We start from the raw sequence: 13,286 nt of genomic DNA, 5'->3' as shown, positions 1-13,286 counted from the left end.
GCAGAGAAGGTAGCCAATAAATACTTGGCAACAAGATAAACTTTAAGGTATGCAAAATAGAGAAGAGAGGGATTATATTTTAGATCTTTTTTCTTTTTTCTTTTTCTTGAGACAAGGTCTGGCTCTGACACCCAGGCTGGAGTGCAGTGGTGCAATCTCAGCTCACAGCAACCTCTGCCTCCTGGGCTCAAGCCATCCTCCTGTCTCAACCTCCTGAGTAATTGGGACTACAGGAGTGTGCCACCATGCCCAGCTAATTTTTGTATTTCTCGTAAAGATGGGGTTTCATCATGTTGCCCAGGCTGGTCTTGAACTCCTGAGTTCAAGTGATCTGTCTGCTCACCTCGGCCTCCCAAAGTGCTGGGTAGAACAGATTTTTTTTTTTGACGTGGAGTCTTACTCTGTCACCTAGACTGGAGTGCACTGGCGTGATCTCGGCTCACTGCAACCTCTACCTCTCGGGTTCAAGCAATTCTTCTGACTCAGCCTCCTGGGTAGCTGGGAGTACAAACATGCACCACCATGCCTGGTTAATCTTTTTATTTTTAGTAGAAACAGGATTTCACCATGTTGGCCAGGCTGGTCTCGAATTCCAGACCTCATGATCTGCCCGCCTTGGCCTCCCAAAGGGCTGGGATTACAGGCGTGAGCCACCGCACCCGGTCAGGATAAATTTTTAATACTCTTCTCTTTTTTTTAAAGATACAGATCTTGTTCTATCACCCAGAGGATGGAGTGCAGTGGTTCAATCATGGCTCACTGCAGCCTCTACCTCCTGAAGTGAGCAATCCTCTCACCTCAGCCTCCTGAGTAGCTAGAACTATAGGTGTACACCATTATATCTGGCTAATTTTTACATTTTTCATACAGAAGGGGTCTCCCTATGTTGCCCAGGCTGGCCTCGAAATCCTGGCCTCAAGCACTCCTCCTACCTTGGCCTCCCAAAGTGCTGGAATTATAGGCCTCACATGTGCCACTACACTTGGCCAAAATTTTAACACTTTATAATATAAAACCTATACTGAGCATTTTTGCTTTTTTGAGATGGAGTTGCACTCTGTTGCCCAGGCTGGAGTGCAGTGGTGCAATCTCTGCTCACTGCAACCTTCACCTCCCAGGTTCAAGCAATTCTCGTGCCTCAGCATCCCCAGTAGCTGGGTTTACAAGAGCGTGCCACCACACCCAGCTAATTTTTGCACTTTTAGTAGAGACAGGGTGTCACCATGTTAGCCAGGTTGGTCTCGAACTCCTGACCTCAAGTGATCTGCCTGCCTCAGCCTCACAAAGTACTGGGATTACAGGCATGAGTCACTGCGCCCAGCTCATATAGAGCATTTTACTACACACCATCTTGGTAGTCATTTCATATGTGAATTCCTTTTATCAGGCCACTGACTTCTTTTTTTTGTTTTTGAGACGGTCTCGCTCTGTCGCCCAGGCTGGTGTGCAGCGGTATGATCTCAGCTTACTGCAACCTTCACCTTCTGGGTTCAAACAATCCTCAGCCTCCCAAGTAATCCAAGCTGGGATTACAGGCGTGTACCACCATGCATGGCTAATTTTTGTATTTTTAGTAGAGATGGGGTTTCACCATGTTGGCCAGGCTGGTCTCAAACTCCTGGGTTCAAGTAATCTGCTGACCTTGGCCTCCCAAAGGGCTGGGATTACAAGCGTGAGCCACTGCGCCAGGCTGGGCCACCAACTTCTTAGCCATGTGTAATGGTGAATTTTCAGTGTTTACACACCTGGCTTTGTTTAGCATTGGCCACTGTACTCAAATTTTGTTCCTTGAAAATCATGATCCTTAAGGCCAGGTGCAGGGGCTCACGCCCGTAATCCTAGCACTTTGGGAGGCTGAGGTGGGCAGACTGCCTGAGCTCAGGAGTTTGAGACCAGCCTGGGCATCACAGTGAAATCCCATCTCTGCTAAAAATACAAAAAAATTAGCCAGGCATAGTGGCGTGCACCTGTAGTCCCAGTTACTCAGGAGGCTGAGACAGGAGAATTGCTTGACCCCAGAAGATGGAGGTTACAGAGAGTCAAGATCACGTGATCATGCCACTGAACTCCAGCCTGGGCGACAGAGCGAGACTCCATCTCCAAAAGAGGAAAAAACAAAAAGAAAGAAAATCATGATCTTTACCTTGCCTTTTCTGAAATAGCTTCTACTTTGTCCTGGTTCTCCTATCTTTCTAATCTCTGTGTGTCTTCACTGGCAAACCTGAAATAATAGTATCTCAGAGATCTAGTCTCAGTTGTTTTATGTTTATATACTTCTCCAGTTTTTAACTATCACCTACATGCTGATTAATCACAATCTCCATTTTGACTTATCACCTGACACTCAGACACTTATTTCCAATAACCTACTGAACTTCTGCCATTTTGATGTTTCTTATGCAATTCATCCTCTAAATATTCAAACTAGTATATAAAAACGTGGTCCCTTCAGAATCTGTATTTCTGTTAAAACCATTACTAATGCACAAGCTAGGAACTATGAAGCCATTCTTATTACTATCCTTTCCTTACATACCTAAATTGTTCATTATTTTTCTAAATCTTCCATCTCTGCCCTCCATCATCATTATTGCCACTGTGTCTTTGAACATATTATCTATAATCCAGAAAAATATGTACCAGAAGTGCCAAGGGGTATGCTGAAGTATGAAGAAAAATTAGATGTATTTATATTTAATTTTCATCGAACAATTAGGAATTAAGATTTACTAGTATTCATGAATATGGATTGATACTGATGCCTTCACTTACTCCATATTAGATGGTCAGGTGCAACACACAGTACACCAGGAATCCTAGAAGAATAACGGGAGTTCTGCAACACTTAAGAGTTAAGGTCAGACACAGTGGCTCACGCCCGTAATTCTAACACTTTGGGAAGCTGAGGTGTGCAGATCACTGGAGACCAGGAGTTCAAGGTCAGCCTGGGCAACATGGCGAAATCCTGTTTCTACAAAAAATACAAAAATTAGCCAGGCACGGTGGTATGTGCCTGTAGCCCCAGCTACTATGGAGGCTGAGGTGGGAGGATTGCTTGGGCCCAGGAAGTCGAGGCTGTAAGCCCTGTTCACGCCACTGCACTCCAGCCTCGGTGACAGAGTGAGACTCTGTCTCAATTTAAAAAAACAAACAAACAAAAAAAGAGTTAACAGTGGACTTCTCGTTTTTTCATTTTCGGCATGCTGCAACTTTTTGTAGTTCAAGTGTGTGACACATATTCAGTCAGGGTTTTTTGTACCATTAATCTGAAAAGTTCAAGTTATTTAAATATATTTTTAAATAGTTCATTTCAAAATTTTCTTTCTCACGTTTAATTTTTCCATAGTTAAATATTAAAACAGTAGTACCCATCAATAAATTATAGTTTTTGAAATATGTGTGCATTTATATTTATATGTTTTTTTTTAGTACATGGTCAAACAAATTTTAATTAATGGGGATGTGTGATCAATGGTTTGAAGACCACTGACCTACACTACTACAACAGCCTTCCAAATGTTCTCCAGGACTCGAGTCTTTCTCATCTCTCATTCACCACACTGTCATCAAGTATGGTCCTAAATACAGATGTTCTTCATTTGCTTAAAAGGTTCCACTGGCTCTCTACTATTTCTGAATTCATAAGCCTTAGAATGGATTTAAGATTCTTGATAACCTACTCCCGAGCTAACTTTTCAGACTCATCTCTAGTTACTCTATTTATACTGGCCTGTTTCTGTTACACTAATATGTCATACCTTTGCTCATGCTCTCTATATGGATTATTCTTTCTCCCTGTACACTGGACAACTTCATGTTGTAGCATATATCAGTACAGGCAGGTGCTGCATAACTTTTCAGTCAATTACAGACCATATACATGATGGTGGTCCCATAAGATTATATATTTTTACTGTACCCTTTGTGATACAACTATTTTGCTCAAATGTCATGTAATATACCACATCCTCCTCCTTGCCCAAAGGCAGGGATCATTACTCTTTCATCACAGTACATAATGTGCATATCACAGAATCTGTCACTCCACATGGAATTTAAAATCTTTAAAGAGATCATGTTTCATCTATCTTGTTATTGCTATAACCTAGCACAGTGCCTGACACAAAACAGGAGTAAACAGTTAATGAAAACATAGAGAAGATCCAAAAATGATCTTTAAATTTCCATATATCCTGTAAATCTAGTACCAGTAGCATAGTACCTTGGAATAAATATGTGGTAAGTTCAGATAAATGGTTTAAGTAGATTTAAGCTAACTTAACAAAAAAACTGGAGCAGGTTAAAGTAAACAAATCAAGGTACATTCATACAATAGAACACTATACAGCTATTATAATTTATATCTACACAGATAATGTTGGTAAAAATACCTATGTAGTAGTCCCTTGTGTATAAATATTTGTTAATTTATGAAAGTATCTTCAAATTTCAAATATATTATCGGAATGTTAGTCAAAAGGCTAATTTCTACTTAGTATTATATTTAGACGCCACTCTCAAAGAATTTCGAGATGTGAAATAATTACCATCTGTTAGCTTTCCTATCTTCCAAGTGGTTAAAAGGAAAATAAAACTTGTTTATTAGCTGACATATTTTGTATAATAGTTTCCCCAAGACCACTAAACACTCAAAACTACACCATTTGGTTTTTACTGGTAGTGTTTTCTGAAGTATGTCGTCTAAATCATTTTAATCAGAAGTATGACCTTCTATAGATATGAAAACAAAATCACAAGCGACAAAAGAAAAAATAAGTTAGACATCATCAAAATTTAAAAAGTTTGTGCTTCAAAGGACACCATCAAGACAGTGAACACACAACATGTATAAACAGAAAAATTTTGCAAATCATATATCTAATAAGGGACTTTTATCTAGAACACATAATGAACTTCTATAACTCAATAACAAAAAGACAAATAACCCAATTTTAAAATGGGCAGCCAGGCACAGTGGCTTATGCCTGTAATTCCAGCACTTTGGGAGGGTGAGGCGGTTGAATTATCTGAGGTCAGAGGTTCGAGACCAGCCTGGCCAATACAGTGAAACCCCATCTCTACTAAAAACTACAAAACTTAGCCAGGCATGGTGGTGTTCACCTGTAGTCTCTGCTACTTGGGAGGCTGAGGCAGGAGAATTGCTTGAACCTGGGAGGTGGAGGTTGCAGTGAGCTGAGATTCTGCCACTGCACTCCAGCCTGGGCAATAGAGTAAGACTCTGTCTCAAAAAAAAAAATTAGCAAAGGACCTAAACAGACATTTCTCCAAAGAAAATATACAAATGGCCAATAAGTGTAGGAAAAAATGCTCAATATCAGTCATTAGGAAAATGCAAGTCAAAACGACAATGAGATACAACTTCACATCCACTAGGATGGCTATAATTTTTAAAAAGACAAATAATAACAAATATTGGTGAGAATGTGGGAAAACTTATCTTCACACACTGCTAGTCGGAACGTAAAATGGTGCAGACACTTTCTTCTTCTTTGTTTTTTTTTTTTCTTTTTAATAGAAATGGTGTCTCACTACATTGCTCAGGCTGGTCTCAAATTCCTGGGCTCAAGTGATCCTTTTGCCTCAGCCTCCCAAAGTGTTGGGATTACAGGCGTGAGTCACCATGTCTGGCTGGTGCAGCCACTTTGGAAAAGAGTCTGGCAGTTTCTCAAAAGGTTAAACATAGAGTTATCATATGATATCACTCTTAGGTATATATCCAAAATAAATGAAAATGTATGTCCACACAAAATCCTGCATATGACTGTTTATCGCAGCATTATTTGTAGTAGCCAAAAACGGCAACAACCCAAATGTTCATCAAATGATGGATAAACAAAATGTATTATATCCATACAATGGAATATTACTCAGCAACAAAAAGGAACAAAGTACAATTATGCATCACTTAACAATGGGGATATGTTCTGGGAAATGCATTATCATTTTGTTGTGTGAACACCATAGAGTGTGCTTACACATACCTAGACAGTAGAGCCTACTATACAACTAAGCTATATGGTATGGCTTATTACTCCTGGGCTACAAACCTGTACAGCACATTACTATACTGAATACTGTAGGCAACTGCAACACAGCGGTATTTGTGTATCTAAACATAAAAAGGTAACAATAAAAATACGATATTATAATCTTTTTTTTTTTTTTTTTTTGAGACGGAGTCTCGCTCTGTCACCCAGGCTGGAGTGTAGTGGCCAGATCTCAGCTCACTGCAAGCTCCGCCTCCCGGGTTCACGCCATTCTCCTGCCTCAGCCTCCCAAGTAGCTGGGACTACAGGCGCCCGCCACCACGCCCGGCTAGTTTTTTGTATTTTTTAGTAGAGACGGGGTTTCACCGTGTTAGCCAGGCTGGTCTCAAACTCCTGACCTGGTGATCCACCCGTCTCGGCCTCCCAAAGTGCTGGGATTACAGGCTTGAGCCACCGCGCCCGGCCAGATATTATAATCTTATGGGACCACCATCAAATATGTGGTCTGTAATTGAAACGTTATGCAGTGCCTGAATATACTGATACATGCTACAACATGAATGAACCTTGAAATCATTATGCAAAAAGAAGCCAGTCACAAAAGGCCACATGGTATATGATTCCATTTATAAGAACTATCCGGAAGGACGCAGTGGCTCACACCTGTAATCCTAGCACTTTGGGAGGCCAAGGTAGGTGGATCATTTGAAGTCACAAGTTTGAGCCCAGGCGGGTCAACATGGTGAAATCCCGCCTCTACTAAAAATACAAAAATTAACCAGGCTTGGTGGCAAGTGTCTGCAGTCCCAGCTACTCAGGAGGCTGAGGCAGGAGAACTGCTTGAACTCAGGAGGTGGAGGTTGCAGTGAGCCGTGATCGAGCCACTGCATTGTAGCCTAGGTGACAGAGCGAGACTCTGTCTTGAAAGAAGAAAAGAAAAGAAAAGAAAGGAGGGAGGGAGGGAGGGAAAGAAGGAAGGAAGGAAGGAAGGAAGGAAGGAAGGAAGAGAAAAAGAAAGAAAGAAAGAAAGAAAGAAAAGAAAGGAAGGAAGGAAGGAAAGAGAAAGAAAGAAAGGAAGGAAAGGAAAGAAAGGAAAGAAAGGAAAGAAAAGAAAGAAAAAGAAAAGAAAGAAAGGAAAGAAGGAAACAAAGAAAGAAAGATCCAGAACAGGCAAATCTACAGAGAAAGAAAGTAGATTAGTGGTTGGCAAGGACTGTGGGGAGGGAGTAATGGGCAGTGACTGCTAATGAGTATGGGGTTTCTTTTTGAGAGGATGAAATGTTCTAAAATTAGATTGAAGTAATGCCTGTACATCCTCTCTGGAAATATACTAAAAACCACTGAGGTGTACATTTTAAATGGGTGAATTATGGCATGTAAATTATACATCCATCAAGTTATTTAAAAGGAAATATGCCCCCTCTTGGCATAGTATCCAACTATAACACTATAAAAATGACATTCCTAACAGCAGAAAAGGAGTTTCTTTAAACACATTGCTGCTCTGAGATTTCCATTTGAAAAGCCAAAATTGGATCAATATAGATTTACTTTTTTCTTTCTAAAATTCGATCATCTGCCTGGGTGCAGGGGCTCACGCCTATAATCCCAGCACTTTGAAAGGCCAAGGTGGGTGGATGTCTTGAGCCCATCAGTTTGAGACCAGCCTGGGCAACATGGCAAAACTCTGTGTCTACAAAAAGTAGAAAAATTAGCCAGGCATGCTCCTGGTCTCAGCTACCTAGGAGGCTGAGGTGGGAGGATTGCTTGAGCCCGGGGAGGTCAAGGCTGCAGTGAACTGTGATCGTGCCACTACACTCCAGCCTGGGTGACAGAGCGGGACCTTGTTCCAAAATAAATAAATAAAATAAAACTCAATCATCAATATTAAACATTATATCAATAAGAAATATGCAGAAATATTTAGCATGTTATTAATCATCATAGAATATTAACAGTAACAGTACTAAAAATGATGTTGAATTTGTAAAAGAAAGCTGAGCCAAAAAAATGCAACCATGGCCGGGTACAGTGGCTCATGCCTGTGATCCCAGCATTTTGGGAGGCCGAGGCGGGTGGATCACCTGAGGTCAGGAGTTTGAGACCAGCCTGATCAACATGGCGAAACCCCGTCTCTATTAAAAATACAAACACTAGGCTGGGCATGGTGGCTCATGCCTGTAACCCCAGTGCTTTGGGAGGCCGAGGCGGGTGGATCACGAGGTCAGGAGATCAAGACCATCCTGGCTAACATGATGAAACCCCGTCTCTACCAAAAATACAAAAAAATTAGCTGGGCGTGGTGGCGGGCGCCTGTAGTCCCAGCTACTTGGGAGGCCAAGGCAGGAGACTGGTGTGAACCCGGGAGGTGGAGCTTGCAGTGAACCGAGATGGTGCCGCTGAACTCCAGTCTGGGTGACAGAGAGAGACTTCGTCTCAAAACAAACAAACAAACAAACAAACAAAAAAACCACTAGCTGGGCACAGGCGCCTGTAATCCCAACTACTCAGGAGGCTGAGGCAGGAGAATCACTTGAACCTGGGAGGCGGAGGTTGCAGTGAGCTGAGAACACGCCATTGCACTCCAGCCTGAGCGACAGAGTGAGACTCTGTTTAAAAATAAATAAATAAAATAAAAATGCAATCACAATCTACTACTATTTTAAGATTCCTTCAAATTTTTATTCATGTTTTAAAATAATGTAGTTATAATCATGCTGTATATATAATTTTTAACATGTATCTATTCCATTATTTAATGGTTTTGAATAAATACATATACTATCTATTCAAGGTATATTTAGAGGTTGGACAAACTAGCATAAAGTCTCAAGTTACAGAATTTATACTCTGGGTCATAATGTTTCTAAAAATACGGAAACCGTTCACCTATTAGAAACCAGTAACATCTGAAATATACTTAACATACATACTCTTTTACCAAAAGCTTACTTTCAATCAAAATCATTTAATAGGGGGAAAAGAAGGAAGGAAAGAATCTCCTTCCCCTACTTGTCCCCCAACACAAAACGGAGTGAGGAAAGGACAAAAAAAGCAATGGACAGAAAATCTAAAGAATAAATTTGTAGAAAGGTTGACCCACAAAATGATTCACCAGCATTTCCTGGATATTGTGCCTAAGAGGACTCCAACTAAAGGGGCAATTGTTTGGCTATGTCTTTCTACTATGATGATTAATGCCTTAGTGCCAAATATTTGTTCATGTGGCATGTGGACAAGAAAAACTTCATGCATGTTAATTTAAGTATTAAAAAATTTAAGTCACTTAGAAGAGAATAACTATGACTTTATAGAAGGCAACAATATAACTTTTTTTTTTTTTTTTTTGAGACGGAATCTTACTCTGTCGCCAGGCTAGAGTGCAGTGGCATGATGTCGGCTCACTGCAACCTCTGCCTCCCGGGTTCAAGAGATTCTCTTGCTTCAGTCTCCCGAGTAGCTGCCTGTAATCCCAGCATTTTGGGAGCATCACTCGAGCTCAGGAGTTCAAAACCAGCCTGGGCAACATAGGGAGACTTCGTCTCCTGTAAATAAAAATTTTTTAAAATGATCTTGGTGTGGTGGTGCCTGTAGTCCCAGCTAGGAGGCTTAAGTGGAAGGATCACTTGAGTCCAGGAGGTTGAGAACGCAGTGCACTATGACTGTGCCACTGCGCTTCAGAGCCTGGGAGACAGATTGAGACCCTGACTTTTTAAAAAAAGAAAACAATTTAATATTTTGGATAAGTTAAATTAGACATAACTGAACCACTGCATTCTGTCCCTTAACTGTTTTGCTAATATTGAAAAGGAATTGTTAAGTTCTATCTAGTCCCTTCTAATGCCTAGAATTCCAGTTGTTGAAGCATAGGAACTGAGCCACCACACCAGTTTCAGAAGACCACCAAGTTTTAACTGACTAGTCATGCAGTAATACTGTAAAAACTGAAGACAAAAGCAAGTCAGCTGAAGAAAATGGAATAAGTTTTGTAGATGTTGACATTAAATCAAAGCAATATTATTAACAAAGTATAAGGCTGATTTATGCCATTTTTAGAATCCCAAACAAGTCCTACAGTTCCTATAAAAACTTGGGCCGGGTGCGGTGGCTCATGCCTGTAATCCCAGCACGCTGGGAGGCCGAGGCGTGTGGATCACCTGAGGTCGGGAGTTTGAGACCAGCCTGACCAACATGGAGAAACCCTGTCTCTACTAATAACACAAAATTAGCTGGGCATGGTGGCACATGCCTATAATTCCAGTTACTCAGGAGGCTGAGGAAGGAGAATCACTTAAACCCAGGAGGCAGAGGTTGCAGTGAGCAGAGATTGTGCCATTGCACTCCAGCCTAGGCAACGACAGCAAAACTCCATCTAAAAAAAAAATAAATGAAAATACTAATACTACTAAAAAAAAAAACTCGGCCGGGCGTGGTGGCTCAAGCCTGTAATCCCAGCACTTTGGGAGGCCGAGGCGGGTGGATCATGAGGTCAGAAGATCGAGACCATCCTGGCTAACACGGTGAAACCCCGTCTCTACTAAAAAATACAAAGAAAAAACTAGCCGGGCTCGGTGGCGGGTGCCTGTAGTCCCAGCTACTCGGGAGGCTGCGGCAGGAGAATGGCGTGAACCCCGGAGGCGGAGCTTGCAGTGAGCTGAGATCGCGCCACTGCACTCCAGCCTGGACGACAGAGCGAGACTCCGTCTCAAAAAACAAAACAAAACAAAACAAAAAAACAAACAATAACAACAAAAAAACTCAAAAACATGATAAAATGATTAAAATTTTAATGAGAAAAATTTAAAAACTTCCCACTTGGAGACATTTAAATTACAAATCTAAATTACTGGTACCGGCAAAAAAATGTAAGATAAAGCAACCTAAAGACGGAATGTAATTAAGGGATGTCAAAAGAATCGTTAAAACCAGAATGTACCACACCAATTTATGATATCTATTTTTCTCACAAACTTAATACATTGAGCACATACATATGAAATTCTATGCTATACAACTTTACATACACATATATAATACACAAATTCTCCTTTACCCACCCCTCCACCAAAAAAAAAACCCAAAAATGTTAGGCAGGAGAAAGAATAAATGTAATAAACAATTCTGCTCCGGCAGGGCACAGTGGCTCACACCTGTAATCCCAGCACTTTGGGAGGCTGAGGAGGGCGGATCACAAGGTCAGGAGTTCAGGACCAGCCTGGCCAACATAGTGAAACCCATCTCCACTAAAAGTACAAAAAATCAGCTGGTCGTGGTGGCAGGCGCCTGTAATCCCAGCTACTCGAGAGGCTGAGGCAGGAGAACTGCTTGAACCTGGGAGGCGGAAGCTGCAGTGAGCGGAGATCGCGCCACTGCACTCCAGGCTGGGGAACGGCGCGAGACTCCATCTCAAAAAAAAAATTCTATTCCTTTTACTTAATATTTTTACCACAACATCATTTCCTTGTAACTTATCTGGCATACTAAAAAAACTTGAATTGACCTTCCTCAAGCTCCAGATCTTTACTTAGATTAACTAATGCCTTTTTATTTTTATTTATTTTTTAGATACATGGTCTCACTATGTTGCCCCGGCTGGAGTGCAGTGGCTATTCACAGGCACAAATACAACACACTGCAATCTTAACTGCTGGGCTTAAGTAATCCTCCCACCTCAGCCTTCAGAGTAGCTGGGACTACAGGCCCATGGCCCAGCTTAATAAATGCCTTTTTAAAATGTAAATATCTACCAGAAGGGTCAGCATTACCCTTCACTCAAATCTACACATTAATGACCCAGTTTTGAGAAAAAAGAAAAAGGGAATCTCCATGAGAGTACAGCATGAGTCAGTTAAGTCCCCATAAGTGGATATAAAAGACAGTGAAGGGAGACCAAGACCAAGACTAGCCTAAGATCCTAGGAGATAAGAGTAGGGCACTGAAAAACCCATGTTCCAGTATAACAGCCCTCTAGAACATCCAGTTTTCTTTCCTGTCCCCTATCATCACACTCATGCCATTTTATAAGCATTTCATTCACTTTACTGAGTATTATGTGCCAATCACTGAGCTGACATGGGGTGACAAAGATGATAAAAAACACTACTTTTCATGAAGGGGTTATACTGGGGAAAGGGAGAAAAATAACCACAAGGCACTAAAAACGCCATAATGGAAGCATACACCAAGTACTACTAGGTCACAGAAGAGTAGGGCACTACTCTTTTGACTTGCGTTGTTCACTTTAGGAACATTCGCGTGTCAATCTGAAGTTTAGGAAAGAGGTAGAGGCAAGGGCAAGATTAGGAGTCATCTATCTATTCACAGATAGTATCTTAAAGTAGTATCTGATAACATGTTAAAATAAAAACCAACAACACCTATAGGAATGTTGTAATTAACATGTAATGCAGAGAATCTTCCCCTTAAGCCTGGTTCACACTCAATACACCTGGTTCTTCTCAACCATTATGCTTTTGTTACTGTTATCGTTCCTTCAAAAATAAATAAATAAACAAATAAAAAAATAAATAAAATTATATGTATGTTATTTTTACTACAGCTAACCAAAATTTTACCAATTGTTTTAGATTAACTTCTCCTTTTACAAAATACTTCCTAGTGACTACCAAGTCAGGATTCTGGAATTCTGATTTCACCTTTCCTACTTGAAACGTGTGTTCTTGACTAAATCCCTTAACCTTTCTGGATTTCAGCTATAAATAAAAAGGGTATTGGATTAGTTAACTTCTTAAGAGGTTCCTTCCAACTGTAATACTCTAGGAGTCTTCCTGACCTCACAAAGAACTCTGCATTACATGTTAATTACAACATTCCTATAGGTATTGTTGTTTTTTAACATGTTACCACAAAGTCTTTTAGTGCTCATTCATTTTCAGGTATAGCAGAAATATTAACAATTAGGATGACAAGCCCAAGAAAAAGACCTTCATATTTCTTAGGTATCTTATCTCCTCTACCAAATTACAAATTTCTTGAGAGAAACAACATTCTTTTTCTTAAATGTCTTAAATGAAGACTCTTAATAACATTTATTGAATAAGAAAAGGTTGGGATCATAGAAACCAAAATGCTAAACTGAATATCACATTGTTTTTTTTTAAATGTGCTGTCTTTCCTTTTAAAAACAAAATCCAAACAGACATAGTATATACCCAATCATAAATTCCTCTTATATTTCCTGTATTACCTAAACCACATCCAGTAATATAAATGGCATTTTGGGGAGGCGAGAGGAAGCTTACTGAAAGCAGGCTGATA

At 40.5% G+C, this 13,286-nt stretch overlaps 1 protein-coding gene across 5 annotated transcripts in view; it reads right to left on the bottom strand.

The window, feature by feature from the left end:
* The window catches only part of LOC101005189 (argonaute RISC catalytic component 3), a 141,777-nt gene that overhangs the window by 114,352 nt on the left and 14,139 nt on the right, over positions 1-13,286 (bottom strand). The window lies entirely within an intron of this gene.

Source organism: Papio anubis, chromosome 1 (assembly GCF_008728515.1).
Source record: "Papio anubis isolate 15944 chromosome 1, Panubis1.0, whole genome shotgun sequence".
In the NCBI taxonomy this organism is placed as follows: domain Eukaryota; kingdom Metazoa; phylum Chordata; class Mammalia; order Primates; family Cercopithecidae; genus Papio; species Papio anubis.
This window is presented reverse-complemented; position numbering and strand designations above follow the sequence as displayed.